Below are 20,217 nucleotides of genomic sequence, written 5' to 3'. Positions count from 1 at the left end.
AAGCATTAGAACTCTATTGCTACGATACGTAGGCATCTGCAAACGCTATTTCCTTGCAAGGAATAGTCGCATTTACATTCTTTTGAAGTGAATACGAGGTATACATGACACTTCGCAATGAACATTATATATTATCATGTAACATAGAAGTGAGATGCGACATCGCGCTTTAAGAAGCATTAGAACCCTATTGCCTCGATGCGGAGATATCTGCAAACGCTATTTCCTAGCATGGAAGTGTCGCATTTACATTCTTTTGTAGTGAATACGAGGTGTACATGACACTTCGCAATGAATATTATATCTTATCATGAAGCATAGAAATGAGATGCGATATCGCGTTTTAAGAAGCATTAGAACCCTATGGACTCGATGCAGAGACATCTGCAAACGCTATTTCCTAGCATGGAAGTGTCGCATTCACATTCTTTTGTACTGAATACGAGGTGTACATGACACTTCGCAATGAATATTATATCTTATCATGAAGCATAGAAATGAGATGCGATATCGCGATCTAAGAAGCATCAGAACTCTATTGCTACGATACGTAGGCATCTGCAAACGATATTTCCTAGCAAGGAAGTGTCGGATTTACATTCATTTGAAGTGTATGCGAGATATACATAACACTGCACAATGAATATTATATCCTATCATAAAACATAGAAATGCGATGCTACATCTCGTTGTAAGAAGGATTAAACATCTGCAAACGCTATTACCTAGCAAGGAAGTGTCGCATTTACATTCATTTGATGTGTATGCGAGGTACACATAACACTTCGCAATGAATAATACATCTTATCATGACACATAGAAATGAGATGCAATATCGCGATTTATGAAGCATTAGAACTCTATAGCTACGATACGTAGGCATCTGCAAACGCTATTTCCTAGCAAGGAATAGTCGCATTTTCATTCATTTGATGTGAATACGAGGTATGCATGACACTTCGCAATGAATATTATATCTTATCATGAAACATAGAAATGAGATGCGATATTGCGATTTGAGAAGCACTAGAAATCTACTTCTTCGATACGCAGACATATGCCATCGCTATTTCCTAGCAAGGAAGTGTCGCATTTACATTCCCTTGAAGTGTATGCGAGGAATACACGACACTTCGCAATGAATATTGTATCTTGTCAGGGAACATAGAAATGAGATGCGAAATCGGGATTTAAAAAGCATTAGAGCTCTTTTGCTACGATACGTAGACATATGCAAACGCTATCTAATAGCAAGGAAGTGCCGCATTTACATTCATTTGAAGTGAAAAGGGGTATACATAACACTCCACAATGAATATTATACCTTATGCCGAAACATAGAAATGAGATGCGATTATCGCGATTTAAGAGGCATTAGAACTCTATTGCATGGATACGGAGACATCTGCAAACGCTATTTCCTAACAAGGATGAGTCGCATTTACATTCTTTTTAAGAGAATACGAGGTATACATGAGACTTCGCAATGAATATAATATCTTATCATGAAACATAGAAGTGAGGTCCGATATCGCGTTTTAAGAAGCATTAGAACTCTATTGCTACGATACGTAGACATCTGCAATCGTTATTTCCCAGCAAGGTTGAGTCGCATTTACATTCATTTGAAGTGAATACGATGTATACATGACACTTCGCAATGAAGATTATATTTTATCATGAAACATTGAAATGAGATACGATAATGCGTTTTAAGAGGCGTTAGAAATCTATTGCTACGATACGTAGACATCTGCAAATGCTATTTCCTATAGAAAGGGAGTGTCGCATTTACATTAATGTGAAGTGTATGCGAGATATAAGTGACACTTCGCAATGATATTATATCTTATCATGAAACAGAAATGAGATGCGATATCGGGATTTGAAAAGCATTAGAGCTCTCTTGCTACGATACGTAGACATATGCAAACGCTATTTGATAGTAAGGAAGTGCCGCATTTACATCCGTTGAAGTGAGTAAGGGGTATACATAACACTCCACAATGAATATTATACCTTATCACGAAATATAGAAATGAGATGCGATATCGCGATTTAAGAGGAATTAGAACTCTATTGCTTCGATACGGAGACATCTGCAAACGCTATTTCCTAGAAACGAAGTGTCGCATTACATTCTTTTTAAGAGAAAACGAGGTATACATGACACTTCGCAATGAGTATTATATCTTATCATGAAACATAGAAAAGAGATGCATTGTCTCGTTTTAAGAAGCATTAGAATGCTATTGCTTCGATACGTAGACAGCTGAAAACTCTATTTTCTAGCAAGGAAGTGTCGCATTTACATTCATTTGAAGTGTATGCGAGGTATACATGACACTCCGCAATGAATATTATATCTTATCATGAAACATAGAAATGAGATGCGATATCCCGTTCTAAGAAGTATTGTAACTCTATAGCTTCGACACGTAGACATCCGCCAACGCTACTTCCTAGCAAGGAAGTGTCGCATTTACATTTTTTTGAAGTGAAAACTAGGTATACATAGCACTCCACAATGAATATTATATCTATGTATATTATATCATGAAACATAGAAATGAGATGCGATATCGCGTTTTAAGAAGCGTTAGAACTCTATTGCTTCGATACGTAGACATCTGTCGATGCTATTTCCTAGCAAGGAAGTGTCACATTTACATTTATTTATGGTGTAGACGAGGTATACATAACACTTCGCAATGACTATTATATATTATCATGAAACATAGAAATGAGATGCGGTATCGCGATTTAAGAAGCACTAGAACTCTATTGCTTCGATACGTAGGCATCTGGAAACGCATTTCCTAGCAAGAATTTGTGGTATGTACATACCTTTGAAGTGCAGAAGAGGCATACCTAAAATTTCGCAATGAATATTATATCTTGTCATGAAACATAGAATGTGATGCGATATCGCGTTTTAAGAAGCTTTAGAACTCCATTGCTTCGATACGTAGACACATGTAAACGCTATTCCTAGCAAGTAGTGTCGCATTTACATACATTTGAAGTGGATACGAGGTATACATACCACTCCACAATGAATATTATATCTTATCATGAAACATAGAAATGAGATGCGATATTGCGATTTAAGAAGCATTAGATATCTATTGCTTCGATACGTAGACATATGTAAACGATATTTCCTAGAAACAAAGTGTCGCGTTTACATTCGTTTGAAGCGAATACGAGGTATACATGACACTTCGCAATGAATATTATATCTTACTCATGTTACATAGAAATGAGATGCGATATCGCGTTTTTAGAAGAATTAGAACCCTATTGCCTCGATACGTAGAAATCTGCAAACGCTATTTCCTAGCAAGGAAGTGTCGCATTTACATTCATTTGAAGTGAATACAAGGTATACATGACACTTCGCAATGATATTATATCTTATCATGGAACATATAAATGAGATGCGATATCGCGTTTTGAGAAGAATTAGATCTCCATTTCTACGATACGTAGACATCTGCATACGCTACTCCTAGCAAGAAGTGTCGCACTTACATTCTTTTGAAGTGAATACGAAGTGTACGTGACACTTTGCAATGAATATTATATCTTATCACGAAACATATAGATGAGATGCGATATCGCGATTTAAGTAGCATTAGAACTCTATTGCTACGATACGTAGACATCTGCAAACGCTATTTCCTAGCAGGCAATAGTCGCATTTACATTCTTTTGAACTGAATAGGAGGTATACATGACACTTCGCAATGAATATTATACCTTATCATGAAACATAGAAGAGAGATGCGATATCGCGTTGTAACAAGCATTAGAACTCTATGGCCTCGATGCGGAGGCATCTGCAAACGCTATTTCCTAGCATGAAAGTGTCGCTCTTGCATTCTTTTGAAGTGAATACGAGGTATACATGACACTTCGCAATGAGTATCATATCTATCAGGAAACATATAGATGAGATCCAATATCGCGATATAAGTAGCATTAGAACTATATTGCTACGATACGTAGACATCTGCAAACGCTATTTCCTAGCAGGCAATAGTCGCATTTACATTCTTTTGAACTGAATAGGAGGTATACATGACACTTCGCAATGAATATTATACCTTATCATGAAACATAGAAATGAGATGCGATATCGCGATTTAAGTAGCATTAGAACTCTATTGCTACGATACGTAGACATCTGAATAAGCTATTTCCTAGCAAGGAAGTGTTGCATTTACATTCGTTTGGAGAGAATACGAGGTATACATGACAAATTCGCAATGAATATTATATCTTGTCATGAAACATAGAAGAGATGTGCGATATCGCGTTTTACGAAGCATTAGTACTCTATGGTCTCGATGCGGAGACATCTGCAAAACTATTTCCTAGCATGGAAGTGTCGCACTTACATCGTTTGAAGTGAAATACGAGGTATACATGAGACTTCGCAATGAATATTATATCTTATCACGAAACATAGAATGAAATGCGATATCGCGATTTAAGTAGCATTAGAACTATATTGCTACGATACGTAGACATCTGCAAACGCTATTTCCTAGCAAACAATAGTCGCATTTACATTCTTTTGAAGTGAATACGAGGTATACATGACACATCGCAATGATTATTATATCTTATCACGAAACATATAGATGAGATACGATATCGCGATTTAAGTAATATTAGAACTATATTGCTACGATACGTAGACATCTGAATACGCCATTTCTAGCAAGGAAGTGTCGCATTTACATTCGTTTGGAGAGAAGACGAGGTATACATGACACTTCGCAATGAAAATTATATCTTATCATGAAACATAGAAGAGAGATGCGATATCGCGTTTTAAGAAGCATTAGAACTCTATTGCCTAGACGCGTAGACATCTGCAGACGCTATTTCCTAGCATGGAAGTGTCGCATTTACATTCTATTGTAATGAATACGAGGTGTAGATGACACTTCGCAATGAACATTATATCTTATCACGAAACATAGAAATGAGATGCGATATCGCGATTTAAGTAGCATTAGAACTCTATTGCTATGATACGTGGACATCTGAATGCGCTATTTCCTAGCAGGATAGTGTCGCATTTACATTCGTTTGGAGTGAATGCGAGGTATACATGGCACTTCGCAATGAATGTTATATCTTATCATGAAAAATAGAAGTGAGATGCGACATCGCGTTTTAAGAAGCATTAGAACTCTATTGCTACGATACGTAGACATCTGAATAAGCTATTTCCTAGCAAGGAAGTGTTGCATTTACATTCGTTTGGAGAGAATACGAGGTATACATGACACATTCGCAATGATATTATATCTTGTCATGAAACATAGAAGAGATGTGCGATATCGCGTTTTAAGAAGCATTAGTACTCTATTGCTACGATGCGTAGACATCTGAATACGCTATTTCCTAGCAAGGAAGTGTCGCATTTACATTCGTTTGGAGTGAATACGAGGCTATACATGACACTTCGCAATGAATATTATATCTTATCATGAAGCATAGAAGAGAGATGCGATATCGCGTTTAAGAAGCATCAGAAAGCTTATTGCCACGACGCGTAGACATCTGCAGACGCTATTTCCTAGCATGGAAGTGTCGCATTTACATTCTTTGTAGTGAATACGAGGTGTACATGACACTTCGCAATGAATATTATAGCATATCGCGAACATAGACATGAGATGCGATATCGCGATTTAAGTAGCATTAGAACTCTATTGCTACGATACGTAGACATCTGAATAAGCTATTTCCTAGCAAGGAAGTGTTGCATTTACATTCATTGGAGAGAATACGAGGTATACATGACACGTCGCAATGAATATTATATCTTGTCATGAAATATAAAAGTGAGATGCGATATCGGGTTTTAAGAAGCATTAGAATTCTATGGCCCGATGCGGAGACATCTGCAAACGCTTTTTCCTAGCAAGGAAGATTCGCATTTACATTCATTTGAATGTGAGTACGATGTATACATGACACTTCGCAATGAATATTATATCATATCATGAAACAGAGAAATGGGATGCGACATCTCGTCTTAGAAGCACTAGAACTCTATTGTTTCGATGCATAGACATCTGGAAACGTTACTTCATAGCAAGGAAGTGTCGCATGTACATTCTTTTGAAGTGAATACGAGTTATACATGACACGTCGCAATGAACATTATATCTTATCATGAAGCAGAGAATGGGATGCGACATCTCGTTTTAAGATGCATTAGATCTCTATTGCTACGATACGTAGACATCTGCAAACGCTATTTCCTTGGAAGGAAGTGTCGCATTTACATTTTTTGAAGTGAATAAGAGGCATACTTGACACTTCGCAATGAATATTATACCTTATCACGAACATAGGAATGAGATGCGATATAGCGATTTAAGAGCATTAGAACTCTATTGCTTCGATACGTAGACATCTGCAAACGCTATATCCTATCAAGGAAGTGTCGCATTTACGGTCATTTGACGTGTAGAAGAGGTATACATAACTGGTTGCATTGAATATTACATCTTATCAAGAGGCATAGAAATGAGTTGCGATATCGCGTTTTATGAAGCACTAGTACTCTATCGCATCGATACGCAGACATCTAGAAACTCTATTACGTCGCAAGGGAGAGTGGGATTTACATTCTTTTGACGTGCAGACGAGAGTATATATATAACGGCTTGCATTGAAAATTACATCTAATTATGAAGCGTGGAAATGAGATGCGGTATAGCGTCTCATGAAGAATTAGAATTCCTTTGCATCGATGCGTAGACATCTAGAAACGCTATTCCGTCGCAAGGAAGTGTGAGATTTACATACATTTGTAATATTGAACAGATATACATAACACGTTGCATTGATATTACATCTTATCATGAGACATAGATATGAGATGCGATATCGCGTTTTATGTCGCATTAGAACATTACTTCTTCCATATGTAGACACCTAGAATGGCTAGTCCGTATCAAGGATGTGTGGCATTTACCAGAACGCGTTGCATTGTATATCAGATGTTACCATCAAACGTAGAAATGAGATTCGATATCTCGTTGCATGAATAATTACAACGCTAATGCCTCGATACGTAGACATCTAGAGACGTTATACCGTAGCAAGGGAGTGTTGCATTGACATTCTCTTGAAGTATTGGCGAGATATACGTTACGGGTTGCTTTGATTTACATCCTATCGCGACAAACAACTACATTGCTACGGAATAGTGTTTCTAGATCCCTACGTATCGAATCAGTAGGGCTCCAATTCTACTTAAAACACGATAATGCGCCTCATTTCTATGTTACATAATAAGATGTAATTCAATGCATCGCGTTATGCATATCTCGCCAACATTACAAAAGAATGTAAATGCCAAACTTCCTTGCTACGGAGTTGCGTTTCTATATGTCTACGTATCGAAGCAATAGAGTTCTAATGCTTCTTAAAACGCGATATCTCATCTCTCTTCTATGTTTTATGATAAAATATAGTATTCATTGCGAAGTGTATTGTGTACATAGTAAATGCCACGCTTCCTTGCAAGGAGATAGCGTTTCGAGATGTATACGTATCGAAGCAGTAGAGTTCTAATGCTTCTTAAAACGAGATATCGCATCTCATTTCTATGTTTCATGATAAGATATAATATTCATTGTGGAGTGTCATGTATACCTCGTATTCCCTTCAAAGGAATGTAAATGCGACACTTCCTTGCTTGGAAATAGCGTTTGCAGATGTCTACGTGTCGAAGCAATAGAGTTCTAATGCTTCTTAAAACGAGATATCGCATATCATTCCAATTTTCATGATAAGATATAATATTCATTGTGGAGCGTTATGTACACCTCGTACTCACTTCAAAAGATTGTAAATGCGACACTTCCTTCCTAGGAAATAGCGTCTGCTGATGTCTACGTATCGAAGCAATAAGGTGCTAATGCTACTTAAAACGCGATATCGCATACCATACCACTTTTCATGATAAGATATAATATTCATTGTGCAGTGTTATGTATATATCGTATTTGCATCAGAAGAATGTAAATGCGACGCTTCTTTGCTAGGAAATAGCGTTTGCAGATGTCTACGTATCGATGCAATAGAGTTCTAATGCTTCTCAAAACGCGATATCGCATTTCATTTCTATGTTTCATGATAAGATTTAATATTCATTGCGGAATGTTATGTATACCTCGCATACACTTCAAATGAATGTAAGTGAGACACTTCCTTGCTAGGAAATAGCGTTTGTAGATGTCTACGTATCGTAGCAATAGAGTTCTAATGCTTCTCAAAACGCGATATCGCATATCATTCCAATTTTCATGATAAGATATAATATTCATTGTGAAGTGTTATGTATACCTTGTATTCACATCAAAAGAATGTAAATGTGACACTTCCTTGCTGGGAAATAGCGTTTGAAAGTGACTACGCATCGTAGCAATAGAGTTTTAATGCTTCTTAAAGCGCGATATCGCATCTCATTTCTATGTGTCACGATAAGATATAATATTCATTGCGAAGTGTCATGTATACCTCGCATTCACTTCAAAAGAAAGTAAGTGCGACGTTTCCATCCTATGAAATAGCGTATGCAGATGTTCATGTATCGTAGCAATAGAGATCTAATGCTACTCAAATAGCGATATCACATCTCATTCCTATGTTTCGTGATAAGATATAATATTCACCGGAAGTGTCATGTATACCTCGCGTACACTTCTAATGAATGTAAATGCGACATTTCCTTGCTAGGAAATAGCGTTTCCAAATGTCTACGTACCGAAACAATAGAGCTCTGATGCTTCTTAAAACGACATGCCGCATCCCATTTCTATGTTTCATGATAAGATATAATATTCATTGCGATGTGTCATGCATGCCTCGTATTCACTTCAAAGGAATGTAAGTGCTACACTTCCTTGCTAGGAAATAGCGTTTGCAGATATCTTCGTATGGAGGCAATAGTGTTCTAATGCTTCTTAAACCGCGATATCGCATCTCATTTCTATGTTTCGTGATAAGATATAATATTCATTGCGAAGTGTCATGCATACCTCGTATTCACTTCAATGGAATGTAGATGCGACACTTCCTTGCTAGGAAATAGCGTTTCCAGATGTCTACGTACCGAAGAAATAGGGTTGTAATGCTTCTTAAAACGCGATATCGCATCTCATTTCTATGTCTCATTAGATGATATAACATTCATCACGAAGTGCTATGCATACCTCGTCGACACTTGAAAAGACGCAAATGCCACGCTTTGTTGCTAGGAAATAGCATTTCCAGATGCCTACGTATCGAAGCAATAGAGTTCTAATGCATCTTAAAACGCAATATTGCATCGCAGCACTATGTTCCATTTTGAGATATAATGTTCATTGCGATGTGTTATGTATACCTCATCTGCACTTCAAAAGAATGTAAATGCAACACATCCTTGCTAGGAAAAGTGTTTCCAGATGTCTACGTATCGAAGCAATAGAGTACTATTGCTTCTTGACACACGAAATCGCATCTTATGTCTATGTTTCACCATAAGATATAATATTCTTTGCGAAATGTTACGTATAACTCGTCTACACTTCAAAGGAATGTAAATGCCACACTTCCTTGCTAGGAAATAGCGTTTCCACATGTCTACGTATCTAAGCAATTGAATTCTAATGCTCCTTAAAACGCGATAACGCATCTCATTTCTATGTTTCATGATATAATATAATATTCATTGCGATGTGCTATGTATACCTCTTCTATACTTCAAAAGAATTTGAATGCCACACTTCTTGCTAGGAAGTGCGTTTTCAGATGTCTACGTATCGAAGCACTAGAGTTCTAATGCATCTTTAAACGCGACATCGCATCTCAATTCTGTGTTTCCTGATAAGATATAATATTCATTGCGAAGTGTTATGTATAAGTAGTGTACACTTCAAAATAATGTAAATTGCACACTTCCTTCCTAGGAAATGCGTTTCCTCTTGTCCACGTATCGAAGCAATGGGGTTCTAATGCTTCTTAAATGGCGATAACGCATCTAATTTCTATGTTTCATGATAAGACATAATATTCATCGCGAACTGTTATGTATACCTCGCATAAACTCAATAGAATGTATATGTCACCCGTCCTTGCTAGGAAATAGCGTTTCTAGATGTCTACGTATCGAAGAAATAGAGTTCTAATGCTTCCCAAGACGTGATATTGCACCTCATGTCTATGTTTTATGATAAGATATAATAGTCATTGCGAAGTGTTATGTATACCTCGTCCACACTTCAAAATAATGTAAATGCCACATTTCCTCACTAGGAAATAGCGTTTTCAGATGTCTACGTATCGAAGCAATAGTGTTCTATTGCTTCTTATGACGCGATATCGTATCTCATTTCTATGTGTCATGATAAAATGTAATTTTCATTGCGAGTGTTTCGTATACCTTGTCTACACTTCAAAAGAGTGTAAATGCCACACTTCCTTGCTAGGGAATGTCGTTTCCAGGTGTCTACGTATCGAAGCAATAGGGTTCTAATGCTTCTTAAAACGCGATATTGCATCTTATTTCTATGTTTCATGATATGATATAATAGCATTGCGAAGGCGTTATGTGTACCTCGTCTACACTTCAAAAGAATGTAAATGCCACGATGTCTTCGTATCGAAGCAATAGAGTTCTAAAGCTTCTTAAAACGCGATATCGCATCTCATTTCCATGTTCATGATCAGATATAACATTCATTGCGCAGTGTTATGTATACCTTGTCTACACTTCAAAGGAATGTAAATGCCTTACATCCATGCTAGGAAATGCGTTTTCACATGTCTACATATCGAAGCAATAGAGTTCAAATGGTTCTTAAAACGCGATATCGCATCTCATTTCTGGTTTCAAGATAAGTTATAATATTCATTGCGAAGTATTATGTATACCTCGACTACACTTCCAAAGATTGCAAATACCACACTTCCTTGCTAGGGAAATAGCGTTTCCAGTTGTCTGCGTATCCAAGCAATAGAGTTCTAATGCTGCTTAAAATGCGATATCGCATCTCACTTCTACGTATCATGATAAGATGTAATATTCTTTGCGAAGAGCTATATGGACCTCGTATACACTTCAAAAAAATGTGAAGGCCACACATCCTTGCTAGGAATAGTGTTCTCTGATGTCTACGTACCCAAGCAATAGGGTTCCACTGCTTCTTAAAGCGCGATATCGCATCTCATTTCTGGTTTCAAGATAAGCTATAGTATTCATTGGGAAGTGTTATGTATACCTCGACTACACATCTAAACATTGCAAACGCCACGCTTCCTTGCTAGGAAATAGCGTTCCCTGATGTCTACGTATCGAAGCAATGGAGTTCTAATGCATCTAGAACGCGATATCGCATCTCATGTATGTTTCATGATAAGATATAATATTCATTGCGATGTGTTATGTACACCTCGTCTACACTTCAAAAGAATGCAAATGCTACACTTCTTGGCTAAAAAATTGCATTTCTAAATGTCTACGCATCGAAGCAATAGATTTCTAACTCTTTATAAAACGCGATATCGCATATCAATTCTATGTCACATGATAAGATGTAATTTCAATGCAACGCGTTATGTATTCTCCTCTACACTTCAAATGAATGTAAATGGATCACTTCCTTGCTACGGAATATCGTTTCTATATCTGAAGGTTTAGAAGCAATAGAGTTCTAATGCTTCGTAAAACGCGGTTGCGCATCTTACTTCTATATTTCATGATAAGATGTAATATTCATAGCATCGCGTTATGTTTATTTGCTTCTGCATATGAATTGAGTGTGAATCCTACACTTTCTTGCCCGGGGATAGCGTTTCTAGTTGTCAGGTGCCGAAGCATTTAATTTGTCATACTTCATGCACCTCAATATTGCATTTCATATAAACAGTTCAAAGTAAGTTAGAAGGTTGTAAAGCTCTATGCATCGCATTATGCTTATCTGCTTTGTGCTTTATAATGGATGTGAGAAGGTCCTCAACCATCCTTAACCCCCTAAAGAGAAGTCAAAAGTCCAGCGGCCCTGCAGGTGGGCCATGGAGCGCGGCGCGCGAGGCGCTATGCAATTTCAATGATCAGGAGGATCCCCTCAGGGACACCCAAGGGGGCGAGAAGAGGAAATCGCCGAAATCCACTGATCGATGGACTCCAACAATACCGAAGCCTATAGCCCACTCCACCAAGGAGCCCCGAGGAGGATGCAGGAGACCCGAGGACCACCAGCGAATTGAAGGAACCTGAAGAAGAGAACGTGAGAGCTTATTCGCTAAAGCGTCCCATTTCTTGTGTCGCATATTGTATATTGTATCTTATATCGTAAAGCGAGTTATGATACCCGGTAATTTGCGGCGTGTTGCGTAGTTTCCCGTAGCCCTTCTTAATTAAACACACGTCGAGACCATAAATAAACATGCCGTGACTTCAGTATCTCGCGACCTAAGTGTGTGTACTTGGCTAGGCGTAGTCGAGAGGAGGACCATTTCGAAGTTTCAAGGGTTGTTCCGCCCCAGGGTTCCCGGGGTCGTGTAGTCTATCCCTTTGCTACTTTCTGAGCAGCTGGCGCCCAAGAAAAGTTGTACGTGAGCGGATACCTTGGAACGATAGATCGCTTTAGATTAAAGTACGTTTTACACCTTAAAGCATTTAGATAATTAACCCCTTCGATCTTCCCTGACTTACTATATATAGGTTTCCGTCACAAATAATAGGAACCATCACTTTACATAGATATATAGAACACACATAGTTTTAAACGTAGAACTGAGAATTTGAGAACTTACTTTGAAACGTTAGTAGTGAGAAATTCCATCGGATTTCATAGAAATTCAGAACTTACTTGCTATGAAACATAGGCAGATAAGGGCCATCGCGTTGCTTAGAACTTTAGAACTTGCTTACTTCAACAAAGATTTCAATTGGCTTCGTCCGTTCTTTTAGAAGAGTTTTTGATAAACCACATACTTTTCACGCTTTTGATATCTTTGAAAGTTCGCGAGGTGTAATCGTTTAAGTTTTAAAATGATTACTTAGTGTGAATTATTATTTAGTAATTCGCTCATAAACGAATCTGCATAGGATTTAATCCATAAGTTTTTAAACCTGGAATTTATGCAGTTATTTGTTATTCACTGATTGCTCAAACGACAAAGATTCTGACCACTTCAAAATGGTTGACTTTCATCAATTTTTCTAAAAATTGAAATACTGCCCAACTGCTTGCATTAAAGACTGTAATTAAAGCTTTCGAAACATTTTACCTCTTATAGATGAATTCTGGAATTGAAATTGAATGTGTGACTTTTCTAGCTCCTGTTTAGACATCTTTCTATTGGAATGTTCAAGTATTTTTCATATTCGTAATTATTAAAAATGTTTTACTTGATTCTTTTATTTAATATTTAGAATTTTCTGAGAAATATTTTTTATCGTAATGAACTATATAATTGCAATTATAATACTTTATGAAATAATAATAACAGAAAGGTATGTATCCATTCTTGTAGTTTTGTAAAGAGTATTTAATCTTACTATCTAAAATGAAACATTGAGATCTGTTTACAATCTAATGGAATTTAATAACCTTTTGATTCAAATTCACAATGATAATCTTCCATAGTTCAACAATTTTGTGAGCTGTCCTCAGGAATCCGCAGCTCAGTACTTATAAAATGAACGACACAAAGAACAGCCTAACCAAACGTATTCGAACCGATTTTTCAATACTAATCTTATCATGTTTAACTTATGCTGCAAACTATTGAAATGCCCTTCGAAAAGTGTTTATTCACAGTGAAGTAAACGGTAAGTATTACGCCTTCCACCACTGTTTACAATACGTATGTTTCATTTACTATCAAAACCGTGAGTATTATCGCCTTTCTTTACTTTTTGTAACCTTCAATGCCTTCATGTTACAGATCGTTAAACTTGCTTTAAAATGCTCTATCGTATTACGAAGAATGGACATACCAATTCATTTTAAAAAATGAAGGTAACCTTCATATGTCCAACATAACTCCACTTACAAAAAAACTATTTTCATCAACGGATGGCCCCTTTGTACTATGCAATTTTATATTAGCAAAAACTTCTATGAACTTATAGTTTCGTGGATATCTGAGGTGCTAATTATTACTGCCCCACCCTGTATATTGTTATGGATGTGTCCAACAAGGCAACGATGAACAGAGTTAAATTTAATAATATGATGTTTATTATTTTACTTATAGTATATTTGTTTTTCTGGAATTTTGCCAAAAAACAATGTTCACAATGTCGACAGATGAATATATTTGCCTTAGAATTACAAGAGCCAACAATTTCGAAAGTAGAATATTACTTTACTTCGCTAACCGAATCATTGCAAACGTTAAGTAAAGTGCGTGCCTTTCAAACAGTCAGATGCAAATTACGATACAACGTTTCCAAGAAATGGTACGTGCCACTGTTTTTTAATTTCCGTTTATTTAATCAAAGGAAATTTAATTGAAATATCCGCAAAATTTGAGAACAAAAAGTTATTGTAATTTTACGCAACATATATGATGGTGATAAAGGATAAGTATACGGAACTGAAAATGGAAAGTAGCGAGCAGAAAAGGAAACTGATGGAGCTACAAAGTAGATTGATACATCCGTCAAATGATGATTCTAGTTTAATAAAATCTGTTAATCAAAGAACTATTGCAAAAATCAAGTATAATCAATATTACTTCTGCTCAAAGGCTATAATAGAATTGGACCGAAATGGGTACAAAACAGGCAATTATATCTATACGTTCTTTTCTATGCAAAGGCAAATATTTCAAAGAGAAAAGATGTGTTACTTACAAATTACTTATGTTCCTAGATATCTCACTAATTCAGGTTTCTTGTCTTGCAGGACTTATCATTCATGTAACATGTAAAGGGGTCGAAGAATAGTAAAAGATTTTTATATTTCATAGCCTCACTTGATACGTCGATTGGATCACGTAAAATATCGGACATTAATTGCATCTACATCTTCAGACCTTAAATATATAATTGCAACAACATATTTAATAGCGTTTAGATAACATTTTTCTAATTGTTTATATCTATGTCTAATAAATATATATTAATCGAATAAGTTGCTTTACCAAAGAATAAAAGTATCTGAGGCTTACAAATCGGAGCATTACATAACAAACGTGCATCACATATATAATAATACATGTAACAAAAGATGAAGACCAAAAAGATCGTACATAAGTTGAATCCACAATGCGGTCATAGAGATACAGAAACGGCAAAAATTCCAAACAATAATTTAGAAAAATCAAAAAGGGGGGAGTGAAAATCCATCTCCTTGACGATGATAAGGAACAAGTTTGCCTCATGCACTACAATATCCCAAACAGCCAGCGATTGGCACGCCAATGACAATGGATGGAACGAATTCCGTGACAGAACTGTGCTAACAAAGTGCTCCTACTCAGCTTGCGAAATGGCATACTGCTAGTACTGGGGCGGCATTCGTATCACGGCACTATTAAAGCACCGAGATATAGCACACGGGCTACACAGCCGTGACAATGACACTATCAGCTCACCATAGCTACACGCGTGGTTGTGGCGTAGGCTGACATTTACTAATGGGGAAGCTGTTGAAGCTGTTTCCATAAAAATTATAAGCAAATATGAAAAATGACTTTTTATTTTATAAGTAATATTTTTTTTATAAATAATATTTTTAGTCTATGATGGATTGAAAGAAATATATACGACTCACTCAATAACTATAAATATAGGAAAACGACCATCAAAATGTCTATCAATACTCATATGCTGAACACCTACTGACATCTAACGGTTCTAATTTGTATGAAAGCATAGGTTCCCCATTGCCAAATGTGATCCTGCGTCATTACTGAGGAGATTCATGAATGGAGCGATGATACGCGTGTCACCATGGTGCTGGTGCTGCGCGATTCGCTTGTCTAGAACGTGCTGGTAACACGTTCTGGCATTTTAGTCAACGAATCCGGTCACAGATGACTACGAATCAGTTGACACTCCTCGGAAGTGGCAATATAGTGCCGGCATGGTGTCGATACCATCTTGCCGTTTGTTATCTGGGATGCTTTTTAGTGCATTATTCGGAATTGAATTTGAACACATAGCTACTTAATCGCAAATTTGTATGTACTGTGACGTGGTGAAGTCACAAGGCTCGCTCACCCCCCTCCCCTGCTTCGGTTAGACTAGCTCGCAATTCACCACCCATGCGAGAAGCGCGACACGGACCATCGCGATAGCTGTATTTGCGAGGAGCGTGAAATACACGATGGTAGAACATCCCCCCCCCCCCCCCCTCCCGTTCGTTTCTCTCTCTCCGTTCTACGGATTAGGCTGCCGAGCTGATGGAAGAAGCGACCCATAAGACGCCTCTTCGGCGGATAATAAGACCGCAGGTTCGCGGAAGGGTTGTGCGCCGAGGTAGCGTGACGGGCTCGACGGTGGAGGAGTTGGGAAGTGAGCAAGAAGAGACCCTGAAGCCCTAAGGATAGGATCAAGAGCTCTGCAAAGATAAGACCGCTGCCATAATCCATGGAGACAAACAGGATGGTTCTACGGTGTGAGAAGGACCTCTACCTCTCCCCATTAGAACTCTATTGCTTCGATACGTAGACATCTGGAAACGCTATTCCCTAGCAAGGAAGTGTTGCATTTACATTCTTTTGTAGTGTAGACGAGGTATTAATAACACTTCGCAATGAACATTACATCTTATCATGCAACATAGAAATGAGATGCAATATCGCGTTTGGAGAAGCATTAGAACTCTACTGCTACGATACGTAGACATCTGCAAGCGCTATATCCTAGCAAGGAAGTGTCGCATTTACATTCTTTTGAAGTGAATGCGAGGTATACATAACATTGCACAATGAATACTATATCTTATCATGAAACATAGAAATGGGATGCGATATCGCGATTTAAGATGCATTAGAACTATATTGCTTCGATACGTGGACACCTGCAAACGCTATTTCCTAGCAAGGAAGTGTCGCATTTACATTCATTTGAAGTGTGTCCGAGGTATACATAACACTACACAATGAATATTATATCTTATCATGAATCATAGGAATGAGATGCAATATCGCGATTTAAGAAGCTTTAGAACCCTATTGCTTCGATACGTAGACATCTGCAAACGTGACTTCCTATCAAGGAAGTGTCGCATTTACATTCTTTTGTAGTATAGACGAGGATACATAACACTCCACAATGAATATTATATCTTATCATGAAACATAGATATGAGATGCAATATCGCGATTTAAGAAGCTTTAGAACTCTATTGCTTCGATACGTAGACAACTGGTAACGCTGTTTCCTAGAAGTGAAGGGTCGCATTTACATTCTTTTGAAGTGTAGACGAGGTATACATAACACTTCGCAAAGAATATTATATCTTATCATGAAACCTAGAAACGAGATGCGATATCGCGATTTAAGGAGCATTAGAACTATATTGCTTCCATACGTAGACATCTGCAAACGCTACTTCCTAGCACGGATGTGTCGCATTTACATTTTTTTGATGTCAACACGAGGTATACATAACACTGCACAATGAATATAATATCTCATCACGAAACACAGAAATGAGATGCGATATCGCGATATATGAAGCATTTGAACTCTACTGCTTCGATACTGATACATCTGCAAACGCTATTACCAATCAAGGGAGTGTCGCATTAACATTCTTTTGAAGTGAATACGAGGTATACATGACACCTTGCAATGAATATTATATCTTATCACGAAACATATAATTGAGATGCGATATCGCGATTTAAGTAGCATTAGAACTCTATTGCTACGATACGTAGACATCTGAATACGCTATTTCCCAGCGAGGAAATGTCGCATTTACATTCGTTTGGAGTGAATACGAGGTATACATGACGCTTCGCAATCAATATTATATCTTATCATGAAGCATGGAAATGAGATGCGATATCGCGTTTTGAGAAACATTAGAAATCCATTGCTACGATACGTAGACATCTGCAAACGCTATTTCCTAGGACGGAAGTGTCGCATTTACATTCTGTTGAAGTGAATTCGAGGTAACATGACACTTCGGAATGAATATTATAACTTATCACGAAACATAGAAATGAGATGCGTTATCGCGATCTAAGAAGCGTTAGAAGCCTATTGCTACGATACTTAGTCATCTGCAAACGCTATTTCCTAGCAAAGAATAGTCGCATTTACATTCTTTTGAAGTGAATACGAGGTATACATGTCACTTCGCAATGAATATTATATCTTATCATGAAACAAAGTAATGAGATGCGAATTCGCGATTTAAGAAGCATTAGAACTCTATGGCCACGATGCGGAGACATCTGCTAACGCTATTTCCTAGCAAGGAAGTGTGGCATTTACATTCTTTTGAAGTGAATACGAGGTATACATGACACTTCGCAATGAACATTATATCTTATCATGTAACATAGAAGTGAGATACGATATCGCGTTTTAAGAAGCATTAGAACCCTATTGCCTCGATGCGGAAATATCTGCAAACGCTATTTCCTAGCATGGAATTGTCGCATTTACATTCTTTTGAAGTGAATTCGAGGTATACGTGGCACTTCGCAATGAATATTATATCTTATCATGAAACATAGAAGTGAGATGCGACATCGCGTTTTAAGAAGCATTAGAACACTATTCCTACGATACGTAGACATATGAATACGCTATTTCCTAGCAAGGAAGTGTCGCATTTACATTCGTTTGGAATGAATACGAGGTATACATGACACTTAGCAATGAATATTATATCATATCATGAAGCATAGAAATGAGATGCGATATCGCGTTTTGAGAAGCATTAGAACTCCATTGCTACGATACGTAGACATCTGCAAACGCTATTCCCTAGCAAGGAAGATTCGCATTTACGTTCTTTTGAAGAGAATACGAGGTATACATGACACTTCGCAATGAACATTATATCTTATCATGTAACACAAAAGTGAGATGCGATATCGCGTCTTAAGAAGCATTAGAACTCTATTGCCTCGATGCGTAGACATCTGCAGACGCTATTTCCTAGCAAGGAAGTGTCGCATTTACATTCGTCTGGAGTGAATAGGAGATATAAATGCACTTCGCATTGAATATGATATCTTATCACGAAACATAGAAATGAGATGTGATATCGCGGTTTAAGTAACATTAGAACGCCATTGCTACGATACGTAGACATCTGCGAACGCTATTTCCTAGCAAGCAGTAGTCGCATTTACATTCTTTTGAAGTGAATACGAGGTATACATGACACTTCGCAATGAATATTATATCTCATCACGAAACGTATAAATGAGATGCGATATCGCGATCTAAGAAGCATTAGAACTCTATTGCTACGATACGTGGGCATCTGCAAACGCTATTTCCTAGCAAGGAATAGTCGCATTTACATTCTTTTGATGTGAATACGAGGTATACGCGACACTTCGCAATGAATATTATATCCTATCATGAAGCATAGAAATGAGATGCGATATCGCGTTTTGAGAAGCATTAGAGCTCCATTGCTACGATACGGAGACATCTGCAAACGTTATTCCCTAGAAAGGAAGATTTGCATTTACGTTCTTTTGAAGAGAATACGAGGTATACATGACACTTCGCAATGAACATTATATCTTATCATGTAACACAAAAGTGAGATGCGATATCGCGTCTTAAGAAGCATTAGAACTCTATTGCCTCGATGCGTAGACATCTGCAGACGCTATTTCCTAGCATGGAAGTGTCGCATTTATATTCTTTTGAAGTGAATTCGAGGTATACATGACACTTCAGAATGAATATTATAACTTATCACGAATCATAGATATGCGATGCGATATCGCGATCTAAGAAGCATTGGAACTCTATGACCATGATGCGGAGACATCTGCAAACGCTATTTCCTAGCATGGAAGTGTCGCAGTTACATTCATCTGAAGTGAATACGAGGTATACATGACACTTCGCAATGAATATTATATCTTATAACGAAACATATAAATGAGATGCGATATCGCGATTTAAGTAGCATTAGAACTGTATTGCTACGATATGTAAGCATCTGCAAACGCCATTTCCTAGCAAGCAAT

This window comes from Xylocopa sonorina, unplaced genomic scaffold (assembly GCF_050948175.1).
Source record: "Xylocopa sonorina isolate GNS202 unplaced genomic scaffold, iyXylSono1_principal scaffold0063, whole genome shotgun sequence".
Taxonomy (NCBI): domain Eukaryota; kingdom Metazoa; phylum Arthropoda; class Insecta; order Hymenoptera; family Apidae; genus Xylocopa; species Xylocopa sonorina.
The sequence above is the reverse complement of the archived record's forward strand: the minus strand, read 5'-3'. Positions refer to the sequence as shown.